General features: G+C 42.8%; 1 protein-coding gene and 1 long non-coding RNA gene across 3 annotated transcripts in view; both read left to right on the top strand.

Annotated features, from left to right (window-relative positions):
- Positions 1 to 21,227, top strand: part of ERI3 (ERI1 exoribonuclease family member 3) — a 200,324-nt gene that overhangs the window by 89,173 nt on the left and 89,924 nt on the right. The gene's annotated exons all lie outside the window — the stretch shown is intronic.
- LOC310679480 overlaps positions 16,217 to 21,227 on the top strand; it is a 29,418-nt gene continuing 24,407 nt past the window's right edge. The window contains exons 1-2 of the long non-coding RNA XR_014512287.1: positions 16,217 to 16,478; positions 17,400 to 17,508. This is a non-coding gene — a long non-coding RNA (uncharacterized lncRNA). The remainder of the gene's footprint in view (positions 16,479 to 17,399; positions 17,509 to 21,227) is intronic.

The raw sequence follows: 21,227 nt of genomic DNA, 5'->3' as shown, positions 1-21,227 counted from the left end.
ATACAATAATTCATCAAATATTAAAAACTTCCCTAAATAGGGCTTCCTTCATATGTATTCTAAAAGTCAGATAGTTGTTTATTTCCTTGACATCTGATGGGAGGGTGTTCCACAGGGTGGGTGCCACCACCGAGAAGGCCCTCTGCCTGGTTCCCTGAAACTTGGCTTCTCACAGCGAGGGAACCAGGCAGAAGGCCCCCTGCGCTGGACCTCAGTGTCCATGCAGAGCAATGGGGGTGGAGACGTTCCTTCAGGTATACTGGGCCACTTTTTAAAAATTCCAGGCAGACTTTTTAACTGAATTCTGATTTTATCACTTGTTTTTATTGTATTTTATTGGGTTTCCTGTATACTGCTTAGAAACATGAGTGAGTCAGAGAGGGAGAGGGACAGACTCTTAAGTGACTCAATTTACCTGTATTCCCTTCATTAATTTAATGTGGGGTCTACATGCCATCAGTGGAAGGGGCTAAAAGACATCGTGGTTTGGATTGGAGCCCAAGTGGGCAAGATACCCCTTTCTCTTTCTCTTTCTCTGCCCTCATGTGACCCTCATTTCTCCTATAGAGGAGAATGCAATGCCTCCTTTTACTCTTGGAACATAGTGTTACCTGTTTTTAGTAAAAACCATACCAGCATAGTGTGTGTCATCGAGGGCTGTCCCAAGGCCAGGCTTGCAGCTAACATCTTTCTGAAGTTTTAGAATGGTGTTAATAGAAATGTCTGAAAGATCTCACAACTCTGGCTGTAAAGAGGGGTACTGATTATGTTATTGAGGCTTGTTAGTAGGGTGAAAAATATGGGTCTGCTCCCCAAGGAATCTAGATTGTAGTAACACTGACTCTCAGCAATGACAATTAGAGCCCAGATGCACATGCTCACGCTAAAAAGGTTTTTCCCCTACACTTGAGGAAACTCTTGCAATGATCCAAGCGTGCTGAGCCCTAAACCTTGAGTTCTGCTCAATCTTGCAAATCTGTTTCTTCTTTTCTTGATTAATATTTTAAAGACTGTTTAGAAATGCTGGCTGTTTAGAAATGCTGTGGGATTGAGTGTAGGTATGTTGTAGGTATGTTGTATGTAGGTAGGTATGTTGTATGAAATGTATGTTTGTATGTGTATTAATGTTGAATTATTTTAACAATAATTTAAAAAAAGAAAAAAAGAAAAAGAAATGCTGGCTCAGATTTTGCTACTCTCTTAGATCTCAGCTGCATTTTGTGAGTGCTTAAGATTATAAGCCTGTCCAGCAAGGTGGTATCATCATCATCATCATTCTTAATTAGACCCTGACACCTGAGGAATTGCTATTTGTGGGGTAATAAGTAGGAGAATTCTATAGCTCTGAAGGCTCCTGATGTTACCTTCTTCCAGGCTTCATTTTGTTGTTGTTTCAGAACTGATAGGTTAGTCCTTAGTACCAACAGATCCTGGGTGTCTGCCATGGTTCTCAAAGCAAGTCACCCTCAAACATGTATTATTCTCATTGATCCCCATTTCCGTCGTATAAGTAGTTGGGCAGTGATTGACAGTACAACATTTGCTCTTTGCTGTATTGTTTTATAACCTGCTCAGAGCTGGGTGCATACAGCTGTCCAAAAAGAAGCTTATACCAATGTCAGTACAGAGACCCAAGGCACAACTCTGTGTTACCATCTGGGTTCCATATATTCTTTTGAATTGATACATTTCTGTTAGTAGAGCTACGGGATCCTAGCTGGGGCTGTGCTTCTTATCTTGTGAGATTGGAGAAACAAGCAATAATAAAGAGAGCAATCCTAGCCAGGAAAAAGTTGAGCTGGGTTAAGATTTCATGGGGGACAGACTTGGCCTGCTTTGGGAACTGGGCTCAGACAGATCCAGGAGACCAAGTAAAACCATGTGGTTGAATCCCAGACTGTTTGCTCTGCCTAATTATCAGAAGCCTCGCATTCGTTCTGCTGGGTGCACATTATGCCTTTATTGTAGTGTAATTATGCCAGCTGCCTATGTTTAGTGCCATAAAAAGGAATAAAGTGCCCATTACCTGCCTAAGGAATTCTTCCTGTGGGTTTTTTTATTTTTATTGCTCCATAGTACACAGTGGGGATAGCTTTGATCAGCCATGCTCCATGTAAAATAGCTAGTGAAGCGCAGGGCCATCAGTCAGGCATTTTGCCGGCGACTGGCCTGCTGACATGCTGGCCCTTCCAGGCTCTCCTGTCTCTGCAGGCACCTTTTGGCTGCCAGCCTGATGGGTGAAGCCAGTGCTCCTTCTGCAGGAGCATCATCCTCAAAGTTACCTAAATTAAGGGTGAAATATATTTGCCATTTGAGAATACTGCTACTTCAGGATGGCTGTCTTAATGTTTATGTCTTACATGCTTGTTTACCCTTCAAGCACTAATCTGAAATTTTCCAAAGTTGTCTTTATAATTGGAGTGAAGACACTTGGACTATCTGGCCCAGTGATAGTGGGTCTTCAGGTGGACACCTGCTACCAAAAACCTCTAAAATGAAGATGCCAGGGATCCTAGGTATTTTTCTCTGTGAAGAAGGGCAAGATTTATATTTCAAAGTGCATCTGGAGAAGCAGGACCCATAAAGAATGGGTGGTGGGAAGGAGGATTGAGCATGGATTTCCTGTGTAACCCATAGAATGGAAAGTGAACTGTTCAGTTATGAAGAACTTAAGTAAAAACCTTGGCACTTTGTTAGTTTATCAGCAACTTTGAATGGCATGTAGGGAATTCTGCATCCAGCTACTTCTGAATGTCATACGTTTATATATGCATTTATTTTTAGGCAGATATAGGCCACTTTTGAGCCTCAGCATATTAATGACATTACACCCCCAAATCCCCAGATGAACTTGCTCAGTAGTTTCCAATAGGAGTGGAACCCTGCCGTAAATGCCATGGGGCAGAGTAGTAGTCCCTCAATATCACTTTCTGGAAATGGCCACCTAGGTATGGATGGAACCACTGCGGCCCAGAGTCCCCAGTGCACATCTCATGTAGCCAAGCAAGAAGGATATCGTGGCTGATAGTGCTGAAAGCTACAAAAAGTACCAGGAGGGTTGTTTATTTAAAGCATTTTTATTCTCCTCTTCACCCTTTTGGATTTCAGGGCACTGCACAATCAATACTCATAGCAAAATACAATAATAAAACAATGAATAAAATTTACAAAATTCATTTCCAGCAGTTAAAAATGCATGATTCAGCAAAAACATTTTTGCCTGGTGCCAAAAAATGTAAATGTTGGCTCCAGGTAGAATATTACGTGGGCTGTAGTGCTAAAAAAAGCTCTTCTCTCTTCTTGTAAAGGAGGCACATGAAGGTGAGCTTCACTTTTAAATGCCAAAAGTGGGCTGGAATCATTGTCATCCAAAACTGTCTGGAGTTACTGAATTGTATAAATTGTTTTGGTGAATTTGTTGCTGCTGCTTGTTTTATTTATATGGTATTGTGTTTGATAGAGTGATTGCAATGTGTTTGTTTTGATGCTACTGTGAATATTGTGAGCCGCTTTGAATTCAGTATTTGTTTTGGTGAAAACATACTATAATGTTAAATCAAATCAGATCCACTGAGACTGTCACTCACTATTACCCATGCTGGCTATGTTCTGCTGTTTCACTCAGGATCTTCTTGGAGGCTTCCCATAGGCATCTGGTTGGCCACTGTCAGAGCAGGATACTGGAGAAGATGAGCTTCTTGAAACCAGGAGGACTCTTCTTATGTTATTGTCTGTTTGAGTACCTTGTCCCAAAAGGGAATATTTATGATTAACTTATAACTGAAATCATACTGAGAGGCCTAGAGGGGATTTTTTCAAGAGTGGCCTTATGACCCTCTCTTTTAATGCGGCCGAGACACTTATAACTTCCTGGATTCAGCTGGCCAATCCTCTACCATTTGATGTTAAAATCTCGGAGGGGCAAGGGGCAAGCAAACAGGTTAATTGCAGTTCTCCAAGCACCTTGTCAACAACATTGATCCTCCACAACTGAAAACAAGACTAGATGGTGCTCTGGGTGTATTCACTCATGGACTTGCACATAAAGCAGAGATCAGGTTGAAATGCATACAAGCATTTTTAACTTCAAAACGCGTGGTACGCATGTCACAGCTGGCTTCCAGGGATCTATCATGTTATCTTGTGGGTCAGATTGGCAAAGACCTTGCAGCACCTGGAAAAAATCTGTTAGCACTATTAGCACTAGCATTATAGAACACCGACTGTCCTTCTCAAAATGTTGATGGTGTTGCCTCTAAAGTGAACTTGGGGATAGTAGGAGCAGTTGAAGCAGATTCCACAAGATTTCTTCTGCTTTTCTAGATTCTATAGGACCAAAAATTCCACATTGGAACAGGATTGTGTTTACTCAGTAAAATCTTGCTGGCATAACTTAATCTTTCTGAGCTTTAGTTGAAAAAGAATGTAGCACAACAAATTCAGAAAGAGTAGTTGGAATCTGTATCCTTGATAAAAAAACAACAACAGCACATTTTGAGAGAGGTTGCTTTCTGCAATCAGTGTGATTTAAGCCAGAACAATTGCTTAATCAAACAATTCTAGCCAACAAATTGTATATTTTAAGAGTTACTAAAGTGGAATTTTGCCATTAACAGGAAATGTACCAGATTCTTGTACGAAATTTGCAGATTCTTAAGACATACAGTGGTACCTCGGGTTAAGAACCTAATTTGTTCCAGAGGTCCGTTCTTAACCTGAAACTGTTCTTAACCTGAAGCACCACTTTAGCTAATGGGGCCTCCCACTGCTGCTGTGCCGCCAGAGCACGATTTCTGTTCTCATCCTGAAGCAAAGTTCTAAACCCGAGGTACTATTTCTGGGTTAGAGGAGTCTGTAACCTGAAGTGTATGTAACCTGAAGCGTATGTAACCCAAGGTACCACTGTACTAGGTTTATTTTGGATGTGGGTTGAGAGGGTCTGTGCAGCATTGTCCTGGACTTGAGTTCAACTCACATTTATTGTGTCATAACAAAGCTGCCAGAAGTCAGTTGAGTAGTGGTGTGGTTAATATGGGTTTTGTTGTGAAATGGACACGTACTGAAGCAGTTGGACTGCTGATTTTGGGCCTTGTCAAATATTGTGGCTCTTTATTTGCCTTTCTAGGGATTAAGCAGTCCTTAATCATGTAGCTTCTTCATGGCTTACAGGCAGCCTGGCTGCATAAATTTGTTTACTCTCCAGCTAGGCGATTGGTTCCCCCCTTTATTTGTGGATCCTTACATATTGCTTTCCTTCTCTAATGGCCTTCCACCTACACATGCTCATTTCTTTTCATCAGGTGTTCCTTGAAGTGGCCTTCACACTTTTCCAGTCTCGCAGCAGGCAGGTGTGTCTGCGTAAGATGGACTTGCCTGTGCTGGCGTTGCCCCCAGCTTCATTGCTTCTGTGTGTACTGTCTGCACCAGAGAGGTGTAACTGCTTGGCTGAGGAAGAATCTGAGGGGCTTTGGGTGGCAATAATTGATTAAGAGGGTAATTGCCCTGAAAATTCAGATTGATCAGAAGGGGGAAATGATAACTTGTGTAACCATTTAAAGCAATGTGCTGTCAATAAGGGAAGTTAAGACAGAACATGTGGAGAGTAGGGAGAAATGGATGTATGAAAAGCTTGAGAGAGAAGAGGGAGCCATGCTTCTTGGGAGTGTCTTGTCACTGACCCTGGGCTACTTGGGATTCAATCACTTTTATCTTTCCCTCCCTCTTTCAATCCAAATGCCTTTTCATATTAGAAAATTACAATCTGCTCTGCTCATGCAAGATTTATTAGCTCTGCTGAGCAATAGCGCAAGAGGTAAATGATGGCACGTTCCATGCAATTTTTTTTCTGGGTGAGATACGATGAGCAACTTGCAACTTTGTAAGGGTTCTTCCATGGATGTGCCCAGGAGGGCGAGCAAGTTTAGTTCTCCTTGGTCAGCACTAACTGGACCAACCCTCTTGTATTTGCTGAGATTCTATTATTAATAGAACTTCTCTTACCTATTTGTCTTTAAATTAAGCACTGCTCAGATTATTCTGTATTACCTACTTTCAAATACTTACTGATATTTTCACTATGTTCCCATACAAATTTCCATAGCTTTCCAGGGCAGAAAGAAATTAAATAGTCCACATAACCTTTTGGCTTCCCTAGTCCTTCCCAATCCAGGGGGTTCCAAGTGTTTTGCATTTGTTAATATTAGAAACAAACTTTATAGGGAGGGAGCTAAAACTGATATTAAATATTTTCCACTGAGACTCGGAAAGTTTAAGGATAGATTTAGGAGTAGAACTCCAGTCCTCTGATGCCTATACTTGGGCTTTATAGTTTTAGTGGATTTGAAAGTTGCGCTAAGGAGATTGCTCTGCCAGTGCAAGCATTGCTGTTTCATCAGGCAAGCAAACTCACTTGCCTTTCTTATTTGCTTGCACTGTTCTGGGTGTTCTCCTGACCCCCAAGAGCTATGAGGGGAGAGGGGGAACCCCATTGTGCAGGCTCCAGCTAGTGTAACTATTTAGTTGAATCCAGCCCATTATCTTCTCCTTTGGAACGCTGCAGATATTAAATCACATGGTATATTTGCTAGACTTTTTTTGAAGAGACTGGGCAGACCAATGACTTGGCTGAACTCCAAGTGAGAAATATGATATCCCTCTTCCCCACTGGACCATATTCCTGGGCACACATTATGCTTTCATTTCATCCTAAGAAATTTGAATTCTGCCCAGTGACTAAACGGTGCTAGTTGGTATGAAATAAACTTATTTTCATACTGATTGCAAGATTTTGGTTTTTGCAAAATTCCAACTGTATGAAAGGAATTGGTGGTGGTGGAGGGTAAGAAATGAGGTGAAGCTGGGGATAATTATGTGGTAGGACAGCCTGGTCCAAGGAACATATGAGGAAAGACAACAAGGTTTTAAATGTCAGGAGCCTTGCCTTCTTACCATTCAGAGCCTTTTGCGATAGTATTTTTGCATTTTTTCTCTTAACCATGATGGCTACCAATGTGTTGCTCTTAAAATTAGCAGTGTTCCAAAATTCAGGTTCTTTATGCTGTGTGTTTGTATAGATTCAGTATACACACAATGCTCACAACTCCCAATAATTTATGTTGGCTTTTCTTGTGGGTAGACACCAATTGGTTGCATACTTCATTTGTTATTTAACAGGCAACTAAGAGTGGACTATATATTTATGTTGAATTATAGTTTCCATGGATTGTCGCCATGTGAATTATGCAAGCTAACTTGTTGTTGTTAGTTTTATTGGATTTCTTGCTCAAGCATTACCACAAGGGTCCAGGGCAGATTATAACAATATAAATATACTATATTAAAATAAGTTAAACAATGTACATATATGGTGGGTGTCAAAGGCAATATAGTGGAGAGGGAATGCCATGAAAAATGCCCTCTCCCAGGGCACCTCCACTTGAACTTCTGAGACACGCCCCCCCAACCTTAACACCCAGGAGGGCCTGTAGGGAAGGAGGTAGTCTTTCAGGTATTTGGGCCTACATTGTTAGTTGTCATAGCAATGTGCTGGTCAATAATCACACAGTTCAAAGTTGGAGTTAACTCTTTATTAACAGAAACACGATTTCACAGATCTGGCTGAGTGTCAGGCCTAATGAGCACATCAGCTCATTCATGGTGGTCTCACTCCATGAAAATCAGTTGCCAAGGCTGTAAGTCCTCACCTCATCCCAGCCTATGATTCTACTCCATTCCAGGGCTTTCCCCAAGCAATCAAAGACTGCTCCTGTGTGCAGCCAACCTCTCCTCAACACTTTTCATGCCTGGTTCTGGAAGACAAGTGGTGAGGGGAAATAGTTGCAGCAGGAGGCGGAGACACTCATGACTCTTCACCAGCCTGACTCATCTCTGCCTCTTGGCCTCCCTCTTTCCCCTTGCCTGCTTCAGCTTCTGCCTCTGCCACAGACTCTCCCAGCTCACTAAGCCTTGTTACCCCTTCAGCTCCCGACACTTCTTCTTCCCAGTCTTCTCCCTCCAATCACTCACTGTCATCCCACCACCACTCTCCGGACTCTGAGCCTCCTCCTTCCCTTGGTGGTACCCTGGCTGGTTCCTCCCACCATTCCTCTGTGTCCAACCCGTCCATGACATTTGTTGTCTGAAAATATTCACATTCCTCCTCCCTGCTGTTGCTTTGACAGGCTCACTAGCCCCAAGCTATACGAGGATAAGGTGCAGCAGCAATTGTGTCATTTTAAGATCAAGTTAGCTACAGCAGCCAGCTTTTGCTGCCGCCTCTATGGTTTGCAGACTCAACAGACATCCCCAGAGTTGCACATGACTCATTGCCTATCAAACCAAAGCCACTAGAATTGCAGCCCAGTCACCTTCCTTTATGCCATGGGGTGGGATGGGGAAGTCTCTCTCACCTTTGGGGGAAGCGCTTTTTGCCTGTTGTGGAGTGAGACGTTAACCCCTCCCTTTCCTCCAGTCCTCTGTACTGGGCTGGGATTTGGGTTGCAGGGTTCAAAGGTATTCTTACTGCTTTGGGGTGTCTCCCAGCTTGGTGCAAAGGGAGAAGTCCATTGCTCTTTACCCATAGATCCTTTTGTGTATGGCAGAAAACTCAGGGGAGTCGTAGGGCTGGGAATGGTCACTAATAATGTCAGCCAAGATTTGTGGACTGCTGCTTCAGAGCCTGAATGAACTGTGGAAATCAGACACGTATTCCCCACATCTCTGCTTCCCTGCCGGCACATTTTTCTGTAACATATGAAGCCATTCTGAGCTTGGAGGTTTTCAAGTAGCAGGTGTTCATGTCACCATGACTGTGGGTACCACTTAGTCACACAATTTCACCTCTTGGACTCCCACCAAAGCATGAGAGGAGTTTAGGTTATTGGAGTTCTTTCCTGGGGCAGATTATGTGTTAATGGGGCCTTTGTGGTACTTCTGGTTTTGCTGCAGTTTTTCGGTTTAGAGCTTCCAGTAGGCACTCTTTAACTTTTTTAAGACCTGTGCTAAGGTTCTTCCTCCGCTTCCCCCCTTTCCGTACGCGCTGCCATGTTCTGCTATAGTAGGCAAAGCAGATAGGCCGACCGCTGGAAACACGTTCCAGGAATCACGTCAGCTGTCATTACTTACATTACCTTGATTGGGAACAGTCAGTTATGTCACCGTCTATCATCACACCTCTCATGGGAGACATTGGCAGAGGAGGAGAGGAAAAAAGGGATTATAGAGCATTTGTCTGGGTGCTCAGCCAATCCCAACACGCTGCTAGTGGAACATCAGTCATCAGGCAGCTTGAAGTGAGGGTACCTTGTATGATAGATCATCCCATGTGAGAGAGAGGCTTCTGAGACTGTTCTAATGCAGATTCCTCAGAGAAAGCCAGCGGTGTTTCCATAGACATTAGTAGAATAATTGATATTTTGAACAAATTACAAAGGAAATTGTAGTATTTTGTTTTGGGATTGTATTTTTTCTGGGCTAGTAGCTGTATATGGTCATATTTTCACTGGCTTAAACTACTTATATCTGATATTTTTTTTATCGGAGAGAGGCGCCCTCCCCCATTTGTTCTGGAGCTTTCTCTCAGAAAACCTGCTCTTTAAAGCTCAAACTCGAATTGAGGTTTGCTCCAATTGAGTGCTAAACAGCAAGGCAAAAACAGACAGAAAAACAAACAAACAAGCTTCAGGCAGAAACAAACAAAGGCTCGGACTCAGTTTTTAAGCATGGGCCTGTGCCTGAAAATAGCGGGGCAAAAGCTAAGTGTAGGTTAGCCCTAAAAGGTACCCCTGCCCGTACGGGCCAGTCGTGTCCGACTCTGGGGTTGCGCGCTCATCTCGCTCAAGAGGCCGGGAGCCAGCGCTGTCCGAAGACACTTCCGGGTCACGTGGCCAGTGTGACGAAGCTGCCTCTAGCGAGCCAGCACCAGCGCAGCACACGGAAACGCCGTTTACCTTCCCGCTATAAAGCGGTCCCTATTTATCTACTTGCACTTAGGAGTGCTTTCGAACTGCTAGGTGGGAAGGAGCTGGGACCGAAAGACGGGAGCTCACCCCGCCGCGAGGATTCGAACCGGCAACCATACGATCAGCAAGTCCTAGGCACTGAGGTTTTACCCACAGCGCCACCCGCGCCCCTATGTTTCTCCAAATCAGTGCCTTATGAAACCCCCCATGATTTTCCTAAGGAGATTTGTAACCTCCAGTGATAATTCAAAGGGTTAAAGGCCAAAATGGTTTTGTATGGGAACAAAAGGAGTCCCCCAGATATACCTGGCAATGAAGAACTGGAAAAAATGGGAACATTTCCCAAAGCTGGATCCCCAGATACCTTTGGGAAGCTCACAGTGCTGGTCAGAGAGGATTGGGTATGGAAGATGTCTTTGAAAATCTCTCATGCTCAGAGCAGCTACACTTACCTGGCAAGATACCATTTTAGAGACCAAAGTTCATCTTCTGAGCAAAAAGGAGCATTCTGTTTCAAGAGTGTTTCTAGTGAGTAAATACATCCTATAAAATGTTCTGAATGCCTCTCTCGGTTAAGCAGAGGGGGAAGTGGTGCGGGTATGTGGAGTTAGCATGGCCTTTGGAGTAAATGGAAGGTTTGGTGAGTGTGCCTGTGTGTTCTGTTCTTTTCTTCTCTTGGTCAACTGTGGCTGGAGATAAGAGTTTCCCATTTGAAGTTCAGAAAGAAAAAGAAATCTATTGTTAGAAGAGACTTTCTTTTTTGACTTGATTATCTATCTCCAGTGATACAGAGGAGGAAAAGATTTATTCTGATAAAGGCAGCATTTAAAAAGAAAAATCAACCCGCATGTGAGTGTTGCTATTCTCTGTACTTCAAAGCTTGAAGTAATATAGAATAGTTTTTTAAAAGCCACCCTAGCCTTCTGTGGGGGATTTTTTTATTTTTATTTTATGGAAGCGGCAGTATCTGAAAGGGGGCAGTATCCTGCCTCAACATTTAACATGGCATTAAAATCCACCTGTGGTAGATGTGATTTGGCACCTGCTGTGTTAGCTCTGTACCACATGATGCATGAAGCAGTGCACACCCAAGGTCCTTGCAGACAGAGGGAGGTTAGGCACAGGATCGAGATGAGGCTTTTTGAGGGATTTAAGCAGGGGCAGGATAGCTAATGGGATGAGATATGAAAGACTATTAAAACATCAGTGGAGCAGTGCATAATATAAGAACAATCTTTTGGGGGTCAAACCAATGGCCCATCTAGCCCAGTATTATAGCTATATTATTTCTAACAGTGTCCAGTTCCAGATGCTTTAGAGTAGGCATATAACATCACAGTTTACTGCGTAGAGACTACTCTAGTCAATGTCAATGGTTTCCATCTTTTTTTCCAGGGGAAAGTGGTTTGGGCACCATCGCAGCAAGAGGATATATATGCCTTAATGATCTTAATTAACAGGGAGAGAACAGGAAAGGAATTGAACCTTCAGTGGAAAGACTTATTTGCCTACACCTTAACTATGCATAACACATTACAACCTTAATTTTTCCTGACATTAATTTTAGGATATATTATATTATTTCTTTTCTTCCTTCCTGCAATTTCCCTTATTTGAACAAGGGGAAACTGAAGGTGAGAGAGAAAGCAGTCCTCATTGGGTTGTTTTTGGGGCCCCTTCCGTATGTTTTTAAACCTCGTGTTAAAGCCACCTCTGTTTGCAAACCTCAGGGTTCCCCCTAGTGTGCTGACACCTCTTTCTTGTTTCTCATTGGCAAAGCTAGTCACTTGCTTACCAGTTGGTATTGGGTTGGTTTTGGGTCAAATAGACCCAAGTATATAAATATCAAATCCAATAGATAATCACTTGTCATGGGTAACTAATTGCAAGGCTTGTGTGAATGCAGTTGAACATGAGCCATGTAGCCCAGCAATACCAGACCATTGGGATATTGTACTTCCTGCACTGAGCCCCACAGACTTTATTCCTTTAGTATTTCTTAGATGCTCTCTTATTTATTAATACTCATTGCAAAATGAAGGCACTATTTTTCATGAATCCTAGCTGCTTGGAATAGCCTCTTCAATATTCTGTCCTCTTGGAGTGCCCTATTCTGACAGAAGGAGACAAGCAACAACAGTGTTTGTGCATTAGAGGGATGTAATCATTCTGACGTCAGCTGCTTGGGCTTCACGCAGGCACTGTCTCCTCTGCTGGTGCCCCTCCATGCTGATGCTTGGCATCCCTTTTTATCTGGTCCTTTGCTACCAGAAAAAGACCACCTGAAACATCAGTTTCCTCAAGTTCTGGGCTTCTAACACATCTTCATCCTGACCTGTGGCATCCTGTGCTAGGCTACCGCAAGGCTGCGGACGGCTGGCTGGTTGTGCAAAAGAAAAAGTGAGCATGCGCTGGAAATTTCCCCTTAAAGGGAGCAGATTGGGAAGCTGCAATAGAAACCAACAAACTTATTACCACTTACGACCTAAAGCGAAGCTGGAAGTGAAAAGGATTCCAGCCAAACACCCGGCTGGCAGTTGCTGCTAACGAGCCCTCTCTCTTTTGAGCAATGTTTTACATTCTCTAAAGCTCTGCTGAGCCGGCTCTCGTTGAGGTTCTGTTAAGGTAGATGGCAGAGTCAGGTCAGATATCTTTTCTTTTCTTTTCTCTTTCTTTCTTCGCTTTTTTTTTTTTCTCCTTTCCCCTTTCTTGGTTCTCTTTATTATCTGGAGTTGCTCTGGCTCTCTCCCTCACTTCTGTTTCTCCTTTTGTTCTCTCTTTGTCTATTTATCACACTGTGAAGGTTGAAAGAGATGTTATTAATCTGGGGGAATGAAGGCAGGATTAGTGGTATGAATCGGATTTTGAGAGGTGTAATGATAGAAAGACTCGCTCTGCTGGCGGGCTGCATGAGTTTGATAAATGGAGAGCACTCCAAACTGACTCTCGCATTCCTCCGCACTGCGCGCTTTGCCCGCTGGGGCGTGCCATGCTCTCAGATCTGCCAGCCATCCCACGCCGCTCCTACCTGAACCAGAGCAAAAAGCCAAGGGTAAATCAGAGACAAATATCTCCCCATTGCACTTAAAGAGATCATTTCTTTCAACAGCTTTTTTCAAACAGAGCCCTGTCAAGTTCTTGGACAGCCTTGTGCAGAGGTAGGATCCTTCCCGGGATTGTGGCTGTGGTCATGGCTGCCCCAGCAATGCAAGCTGCAGTGGAGAGATTGCTGGAATGTGTGTTCTGGGCACAGAGCAATGGGGAAAGCCAAAGAAAGCTCTGCGTTGGCATGTTAGTAATGCGTGACTGTGATGGTGTGTTTCAGCTTTCAAACTGGAATGTATCTGGAAAGGTTTGGACCTTTTGGACATGCCGTGGGTTCCTTGTTTAAATGTTTGGGGAGAGGTAGCAAGGAAGGAGACAGAGCTAAACTTGGGATGGTGCATCAATGGTGGTTTGGCTGATTTCCTACTGGTTATATGGTGTGCTTTCTAAGTGGGGCTGGATAGTAAGATAATCACAAGTCTAACAGTGGCTATTGGTTTGTGATTCCATTCCATCTGCAGTTTCTCCACTTATACTTATCTCCTAGTGGTGAGTTTTCAGTATTGCACACTCACGTTGGTTTACACATGTGAAAATCAGTCTTCTTCCTCCAGCTTTTGCCAGTACAGTCGTAACTTCTACATTTCGGCTCCCAAACGATCGAAAACCAGAAGTGAGTGTTTTGGTTTTCAAACGTTCTTTTGGAAGCTAAACATCCAGTGAAGCTTCCGCGGCTTCTGATTGGCTGCAGGAGCCACGCTTTGGAAGTCGAACGCTTCGGAAGTCAAACAGACTTCTGGAATGGTTCGATTTCCAAGGTACGACTGTATTATTCTGCCCCCCCCCCCGACTGAAGCTGTGCAGATTCACTGTGGTAGTGACACAGTCAATGCTCAACTGCCCATGAAAAGCAGTGCTGTCTGGAAGTACGCTTAAAGTATGAGGTCTTTCTCTCTTTAGTTTAACTGTGAATCTAAAGTGTCAATGTCACTATAGCTGATTTAATAAAGTATTCCCCCCTTCATCCATGTTGCATCATGGTGTTATCCCATGCCATTGGGAAGTGGATGTGAACGCTGCAACTGTGTGGGACTGATTCCCTAGGTATATACCACCTAATTGCTTCCCTGATGGGAGTGTGGGCAATGGTCTGGTGAGAGTGTTCCATTATATTGTCAATCTCTCCTTCCCCACAATGCCCACCCCCCGTGGTTGCAGTATTCACACACTCTCCAGTGGTGTGGGATTGTATCATGTACAAGAGCTTCTATTCTAAATTATGAGTGTGATAAGGGGGCCTTCTGCTGATCCTTTGAACAGCTGGAGTATTTAAAATTTGTATGCTGTTCTGCTGGCTGAAGACCCACACCGGAACATTTCCCTCCATGTGCCTGACTCATATAGACAAAGCTGTGTGTGTTCTGTATGACTATGGCTATATGGAAGAAACTCAGAATATTCAGACTCTCTTTTATTTTACTTTTCATGTCACTAGTCCTTAGGGATGCATAAATAAGCTAGAAAACAAATGGTCAGTAACCCATCTCAGAAATTAAGCAATTTTAAAGAAGAAAAATATTCTTCTCACACTATTCATAGGGATATGACAGTGAGTTATGCAAAAAATTAAACCCCACTTGCTTCACCCCAGATTAGCAAAGGGCCTATTTAGTACATCCCTGTTTTGCATGTGGTTAGAGTACATACAGTTTCCTACCAAGGTTTTCCCCCTGCAAGTGATAGAAGAAAACTGACCAGGTTGACGAACTGGGTTCAAATAATAATCTGAATTCCATTTAGGTCGGGTCAAACATTGATGGACAGGAGTTTCAGCTTTATATAAGTTGTTTCCAAGTCTTGACCAACTTCATTATTGTTAGTTGGTCACATGTGGAGTTGGGTGGAATTGGGATGATATGAGTGATTTCAAACTTAGGGAAAACAAAATGGTTTCTTGCAGGATCTTCTCTGAAAGTCTCCCTTTAACAGCAAAATAATGGACATTCCCCTTCCCAGTAGTACCACACCATCCTGCATTTGCTGCTTCTGATTCTCAAGGCAGAGTTAATGAGACATGCCCACTATTAAAAAGATTGTACTTCAAGGAGGCAAACGTTTACTGAAAATTAAATAAAAGCTCTAGCAGTGTAGCAAGTGTGGTGTCCACATCAAATTCTACCTAGAAATAAGTTCCAAAATACACATTAGGTCAATAGGTTTTGTAGGTCAGCCAATGTTTTGTAGTTCTTCAGAAACCTTCATTAGGCTAGATCAAGAGCAGAGAACGTATGGCCCTCCAGATGCTGGACTCCAGCTCTCATCAGCATCCGCCAGCATTGCCAGTGGTCAGGAATGATGGGAGTTGTAGTCCAATGATATCAAGAAGGCGATAGTTTCTCCAGTCCTGGGTTAGATGCTAAGGTACTCAGTTTGGGAGAGTTGGGGAAAGAAGAGGAAAACAAGATGGTTAACCAAGTTATCCATATTTGCGTCTGGTTGGAGTCTTAAGAGATGGAGTGTGGGAAGAGTTCCCTCAAAGTTATTTCATAGTTTATAAAGTCTTGAACACCTTGAAACCAGTTTACTTGTGGGATTGCTTTAGACTATCGATGGATTCAATCTGTGAAACTGGCACTGTTGCAGGTGCCACAGGCAAGGTAGCTGTTTTGGCCTATAGGAGAAAATTCAAAATCTTTATTAGAGCAATACCTTTGTTACAACAACCTGAATATCTTACAAAACAGTGTGCACACATTTGAGCCCCCTCTCCAACTCTTCATCAGATGACATTCAATAAAAGCAAAGAGGGCAGGGACCAAGAAAAAAAGTATGGAGCTGGATTGACATATGCAACTTGAATATTTTTTCCAGCACTTCTTGTATGTAAAAGATTTGTATGGGTAAGCAGAATGGTCTCCCTTTTGCCTGTTTTAACTGAAAGTACAAAGTAATGAAGCATTTCCTGATTGCGTTCTTCTTCTTTACTTACTGTTGCTGTTTCTCCCTTATGTACGGATGCAGGTTCTCTTCAATCATGATTGCAAAGGGAAATGTTTCTATGAAATTGGGTTGTTGCACAAGGGCAACCAGGATCAGTTCTTGTAAAGTGCTGCTGTGGTCACAGAAATGGCTATGGCTTTATTAATGTCTACCCTGGCTCACAATGCATTCCACTCTTGCTGCATTCCGAGGATAGGCCATAGTCCCCCATATATAGGGGAAGCTGCTCCTGTGGACTGTCCCCTAACAGAGTATGTTCCTGTCACTGAACCCTTTTCACAGGCAATGTCAAGGTGGTGCTAATAACGGTCAGTAAAGTGGATCCTTGTAGTGTTGACTGAGATACTGTGTTTGTTGACTTGTAATCTACAGGTTCTGTTCTCCTAGTGCGAGGAACTGCTGATGAGATGAAATGTACTGTGATTGACACAGTGCAAGGCTTTCATAGGCCCCTTGTCACATGGTTTTCGCATGGTGAGTTGCCTATGTGCACATTACACAAAAATGGTTCCACCTCAGAGATGGCTAATTGTCTTGTCTGACAATCTCAGAGAGGAGGATTTTTACAAGGAATGTTCTCTTTGTATTGGATGTGTATATATGCGGGTCTTTAAACAAGAAACCTATTGTATCAAAGCTGAAGTGATTTAGGCCCAAAAGAGGGTTGTACCACATCGGTCACTAAATAACTATGGTTGGCCTTAGATCTGACCTCAGGATAAAGCAGCTTCCTGGATACACACACGAAATGTACAGATATTTTAAGACCAATGGTATGACCAATGCTTTTTTTCCTGGGGGTACGTATACCCCTAAACATTTTGTGAATCTTTGTTCTTTTGTCCATTTACCGTATTTATTTTTCCCAATTTGAACTATAAAATGGTGATTTTCTTGCGTCAAAATGAGAGTACCCCTAAACATTTTTAAGGGGGAAAAAGCACTGGGTATGACCATACTATACAGTCCAAAATCTGGTCCATAATTCTGTTCCTGAGAAACAAAACTTGTTTTTTATTTTATTTAAATTTGGTTTGTAGCCTCCCGTGGTTGAGAGACACTGCTTTTCCCTGCTTCCAGACAGAAGGCTAGCAGTTTCTATCTCACTGAGGCAAGAGTAGTCTTGTCAGTGTGACAAGCTTCATACTTTGGGAGAGATTCTCAGGTATTGCGACTCAATGGGCTTCCCTGATAGTGTTCTGTTCCCTTCGCCAGCAATGGAGTGGGGCATCTTCTATTCCTTGTTACCTTTTGACACAATTGGTAGGCATAGCTCCCCACTTGCATGGCGTCCAGTAGGGGTGATTTGCAAAAGGATGCAGGAAGTCAAGAGCAGAGTGTGGCAAGAGCTCTGCAAATATGTTCCAACTTATTCTTCCTCTTTCGACTTTACAGGTTGAATTGGTTCAGGGCAGCAGAAATAAATGAGAAGAGAAATGATCAGTCAGATATTCCTGAAATCCCATCTTTAAGAGCTAAGTGCATGGCTGCAACTTTAAGGCAGGTAATGAGGCTCTCTCAGATCAGCTCATGAGTGGAAACTGCTAGATTGATCAGGCTGCAAATGGGATAAGTGTAAAAGCTCTATTGCAGCCAGAGAGTAGCCTTCTCTCCCTCAGGTAACTTTTGAATACCTTGCCCTCTTCCAGGCAAGCTAGGAATACACCTCCCAAATAACACTATTCTCCCCAAGTCTCCCCACTTTGGATTTGGAACCACATAATCTCTGTATCTCTCTCTGTACATCTTACAGCCATCTTGACTTTAGGAGTGTGCAGCCTGGGCACTCAGCTTGCTCTCCAAGACTATGATTTCCTGCTTGCAGAATGGATCAATTGGCCCACTGAGCAAACAGTTCCCATGTAAATAAAGCACTGATCCACGGTTTAAGGACGAGTTCCAACAAGATCATTGGAGGAAGGCAGTAGGTTGCCCTCTTCTGGAGGGTATGATATGCTGTAATCTGAATTAATTTTGACGCTTGCGTTCCCCACCCTTTTAATCACATAAAAGTCCAATCGGGTTGATCTTTAGTTTTACCATAGGCAGGTAAGGGAGGAGAATCCTGGCTGCTGAGCAGATCTGTACTGGTTGGGGGATCACAGAGGGTCACTATCTGCTGTGCTTCTTCCTTACCTAAACCTAAGATTTAATCATGCTAGCCACTAACGATGATTTCAGTCTGAAACACACAGTGGTAGCATTGCTGCTCATCTCTTTTCTCCCTCATCATTGACTTGTCTGTCTTCATTCTAGAAGACACAAGAGGCAAAAATAATCACCATCATCTCACACTTGGTGTGTTCTTGCTCTTCCCATTCAGTGCCTGACAGTTGCCTCATGAGCCTAAGATGTCCAGTCTCTGCCCTCCTGGCATCCTATGGGCTTTTCGTATGCAGCATAGGACATAATGAGCACAGTAACGGAGATTTCCAGATCTTCTGTTGTTAATTATTGAGATGTAATAACATGATTAGCACACTATAAAAAAATCACTGATATGATTACCATGGATTTAATATCACATGATATATCATTACGTCGTTATGTGTTGACAGATGTAATTGAAATACGCTTATTGGAGCTGAGGGTTGTATTTCATTCAATCACCTGAGGCACCTCAGGGGAGAAGCAGAGATGGCTAAAAATCAGCAGAGGAAGAAGAAATTGTAGTGTCAACAAAGATTTTTGCAACCTTGTTTGTGTCCTGGGCAACTGGTTCTTTGGTCTCTTTCATTTCCCCCATTTCTCTTAGCTCTGTTAAGAAATTATGAGTAGAGATAGTGCGCTCAGCTTGTGCATTTAGGTGAGCTGCAACTAAACAGGTGAAATATTCTCTCCCCCACACTTGCAAAAATTGCCCTTAGAGCAATGCTAACTGCTTCTGGTAATATTGGCAGAAATACTGAGCCAGACTAGATAACTTGGTATGAAAAAAACAGGACTATGATACCCCTGCATGCATGATAGGTGCATTTTCTGGCTGGGCTGAATTATCATGTATTACAATGTTTGTTTAATTATTGCAGCTTCATGTTGAGTGTTAGAATTCTACGTGTTTTATTTTTGCTGCTTTATTATGTGAGAGGATGGGGCAGATAAGAGGGAGACCATTATTTCCTCTGTTCACAAATTGGAGGGATGTTTTTTGGCATGCTCATAATTCACAAAGAAGCTGGCAAAATGTCCTTCATGTTATTGTTCAACCCAAAGGCAATTTCAGAATGATTCAGAACATAAAAGTTAAAGGAGCACATTGATAAAAGAAAAGGGAATAAAAGTAAGCACGTTTCAGCCTTTCACTTCTGAGAAGAGTGGTAGCTGTGAGTATTTAAAATAACCGAACCTCCATGTGTCCACTCCTTTAAATAACCTGCAAATCACAACCTTAATCACTTTCTTTGCCAAGTAGTAGTTGGCGAAGTGAACGTGTGAGACCACTTCAAATATAGAGATCAGAACGCAACATTGTGTAACTTGTTGAAGCTTCTGGAAACTGGGTACAGACCTTCATTCATTGGAATGCCAAACCCAAATTTAGCAAATTAACTGAATGAACTGGGCAAATTAGGCTTGTCTGTCATTTTGGGGAACATTCCACTGAAAAAAACAACAGGTCAGATATTGCAACCTAATTGCAAAATATGGCAGAGTGGAACAAAGAAGGAGGAGGCATTCAAATTGTGAGATATTGATTGGCATTGGTAAGGAGGAGGTGGCAGATTGAGGCTATGTTTCAAGTGAAGCATCTGGGATCTTTGAAGAAGCTACTGCACCTGGCCTCCTATCTACTTGCCAGTTCCAACCCACACGCCCACATCACCATCATCATCCACATTGAGAATCAGGTTTTAATATGTGAGTCACCTTTTCCAGTTTGGGTCTCATCTGGCTCACTGGTCATTAGTTACAACTGAAACTGGGATTTCCCTTCTGATAAAAGGTATTAATCTATTCCTTGGGAAACAGCATTTTGGAGGATATTTATTGCTATGAAGGGGAGACTTGCTTTGCTCTCTGACAGTGGAAATATTTACCTGCCAATTGATTACTCACTCTGTTTTAGCTCTGCTAACTCAGAATTTTGTCTTGACATAATATTTTCTATCTCTGAGTTGGTATTCAAACTCAGTTTCCATGCAATTTTGGTGTGGTGTGCACCTCATTTTGTATTCTATTTCCCCCCTAAATAAACCTTTTCGGCATTTACACGTTTGCCCAGTGCAGTTCAAGAACCCTTGCCAGCTAGTGAACTTTATTACCGCCTGTAGATTACTACAAATTGCCCTTTTGCATATTTTGTTTGGCTCACAAGGCTTCCCAACAGTAGAATTTGGAGTCCTTTAATGTAGATAAGGAGAGGACAATGGTGTTTTTTTTTGTTTTTTGTTTTTTGCTATTGGTGGCCACATGTCCTCACAGGTGATATTTCAAGAGCCACATTGATATTTCAAGAGCCACATGGTGGTATGATGCCAGAAACTAGTAGTGATTGCGGGCAGGGCCACCCCTTAACATTCACTTCCTGCCACCCTTTTGATCTCTGTCTCTCTCCTTGCTGCTTGTGTTCCTTGTCTGGCAGCTCCTCTTGCCAGAGGTTCAAACTGATTGCTTGAAAAGGGCTTTTAAAGTTAGACTAAGGGCAGCATGTGATTCCAGGGCTGCAGGTCCCCCACCTCTCTCTCTCTCTCTGTGTGTGTGTGTGTGTGTGTGTGTTTGTGCTCCTTGGATGCCCTTTAGAAACTTACGTTTTTCCAAGGAAACCTTTTCCTCAGGTGAGAAGAGAACTTTCTGGAGTCAGGAAGACTTTCTTGTAAGGTTAAAATACAATTTTCTCCTGACCCTGTCTTTGTTGTTGGTCACCCCCCGCCCAAGACCTGAATATGCATTGTATGACTTTCTAAACAGCCTCATTTTCTCCCTCCCTCCCTCTGTCTCTGAAGCTTGTGAATGCATCTGCTCCTCATCCAAGGATTGTTGTGTTTTATTAATGCTGTTATTATTCCATTACTGTCATTGTGTTCTTTTATAGCGAATGGCCTAATTTAGTTGAAATGTGCAGATGTTGAGAGTTTAAGTGAAATCTTCATCACTGTGCAAGTGGAGAACACACAGCAATTGCTCTATAAACACTGCCGGCATTTGATTCAGATAAAGTATCCAGGCAGAAGCTAGATGGTAACACAAGGTGGGGCAATTGAGATTTTAAACCTGCAGGGCTCA

This window comes from Podarcis tiliguerta (genome assembly GCF_965153285.1).
Source record: "Podarcis tiliguerta genome assembly, chromosome: 6".
NCBI lineage: Eukaryota > Metazoa > Chordata > Lepidosauria > Squamata > Lacertidae > Podarcis > Podarcis tiliguerta.
The sequence above is the reverse complement of the archived record's forward strand: the minus strand, read 5'-3'. Positions and strand labels throughout refer to the sequence as shown.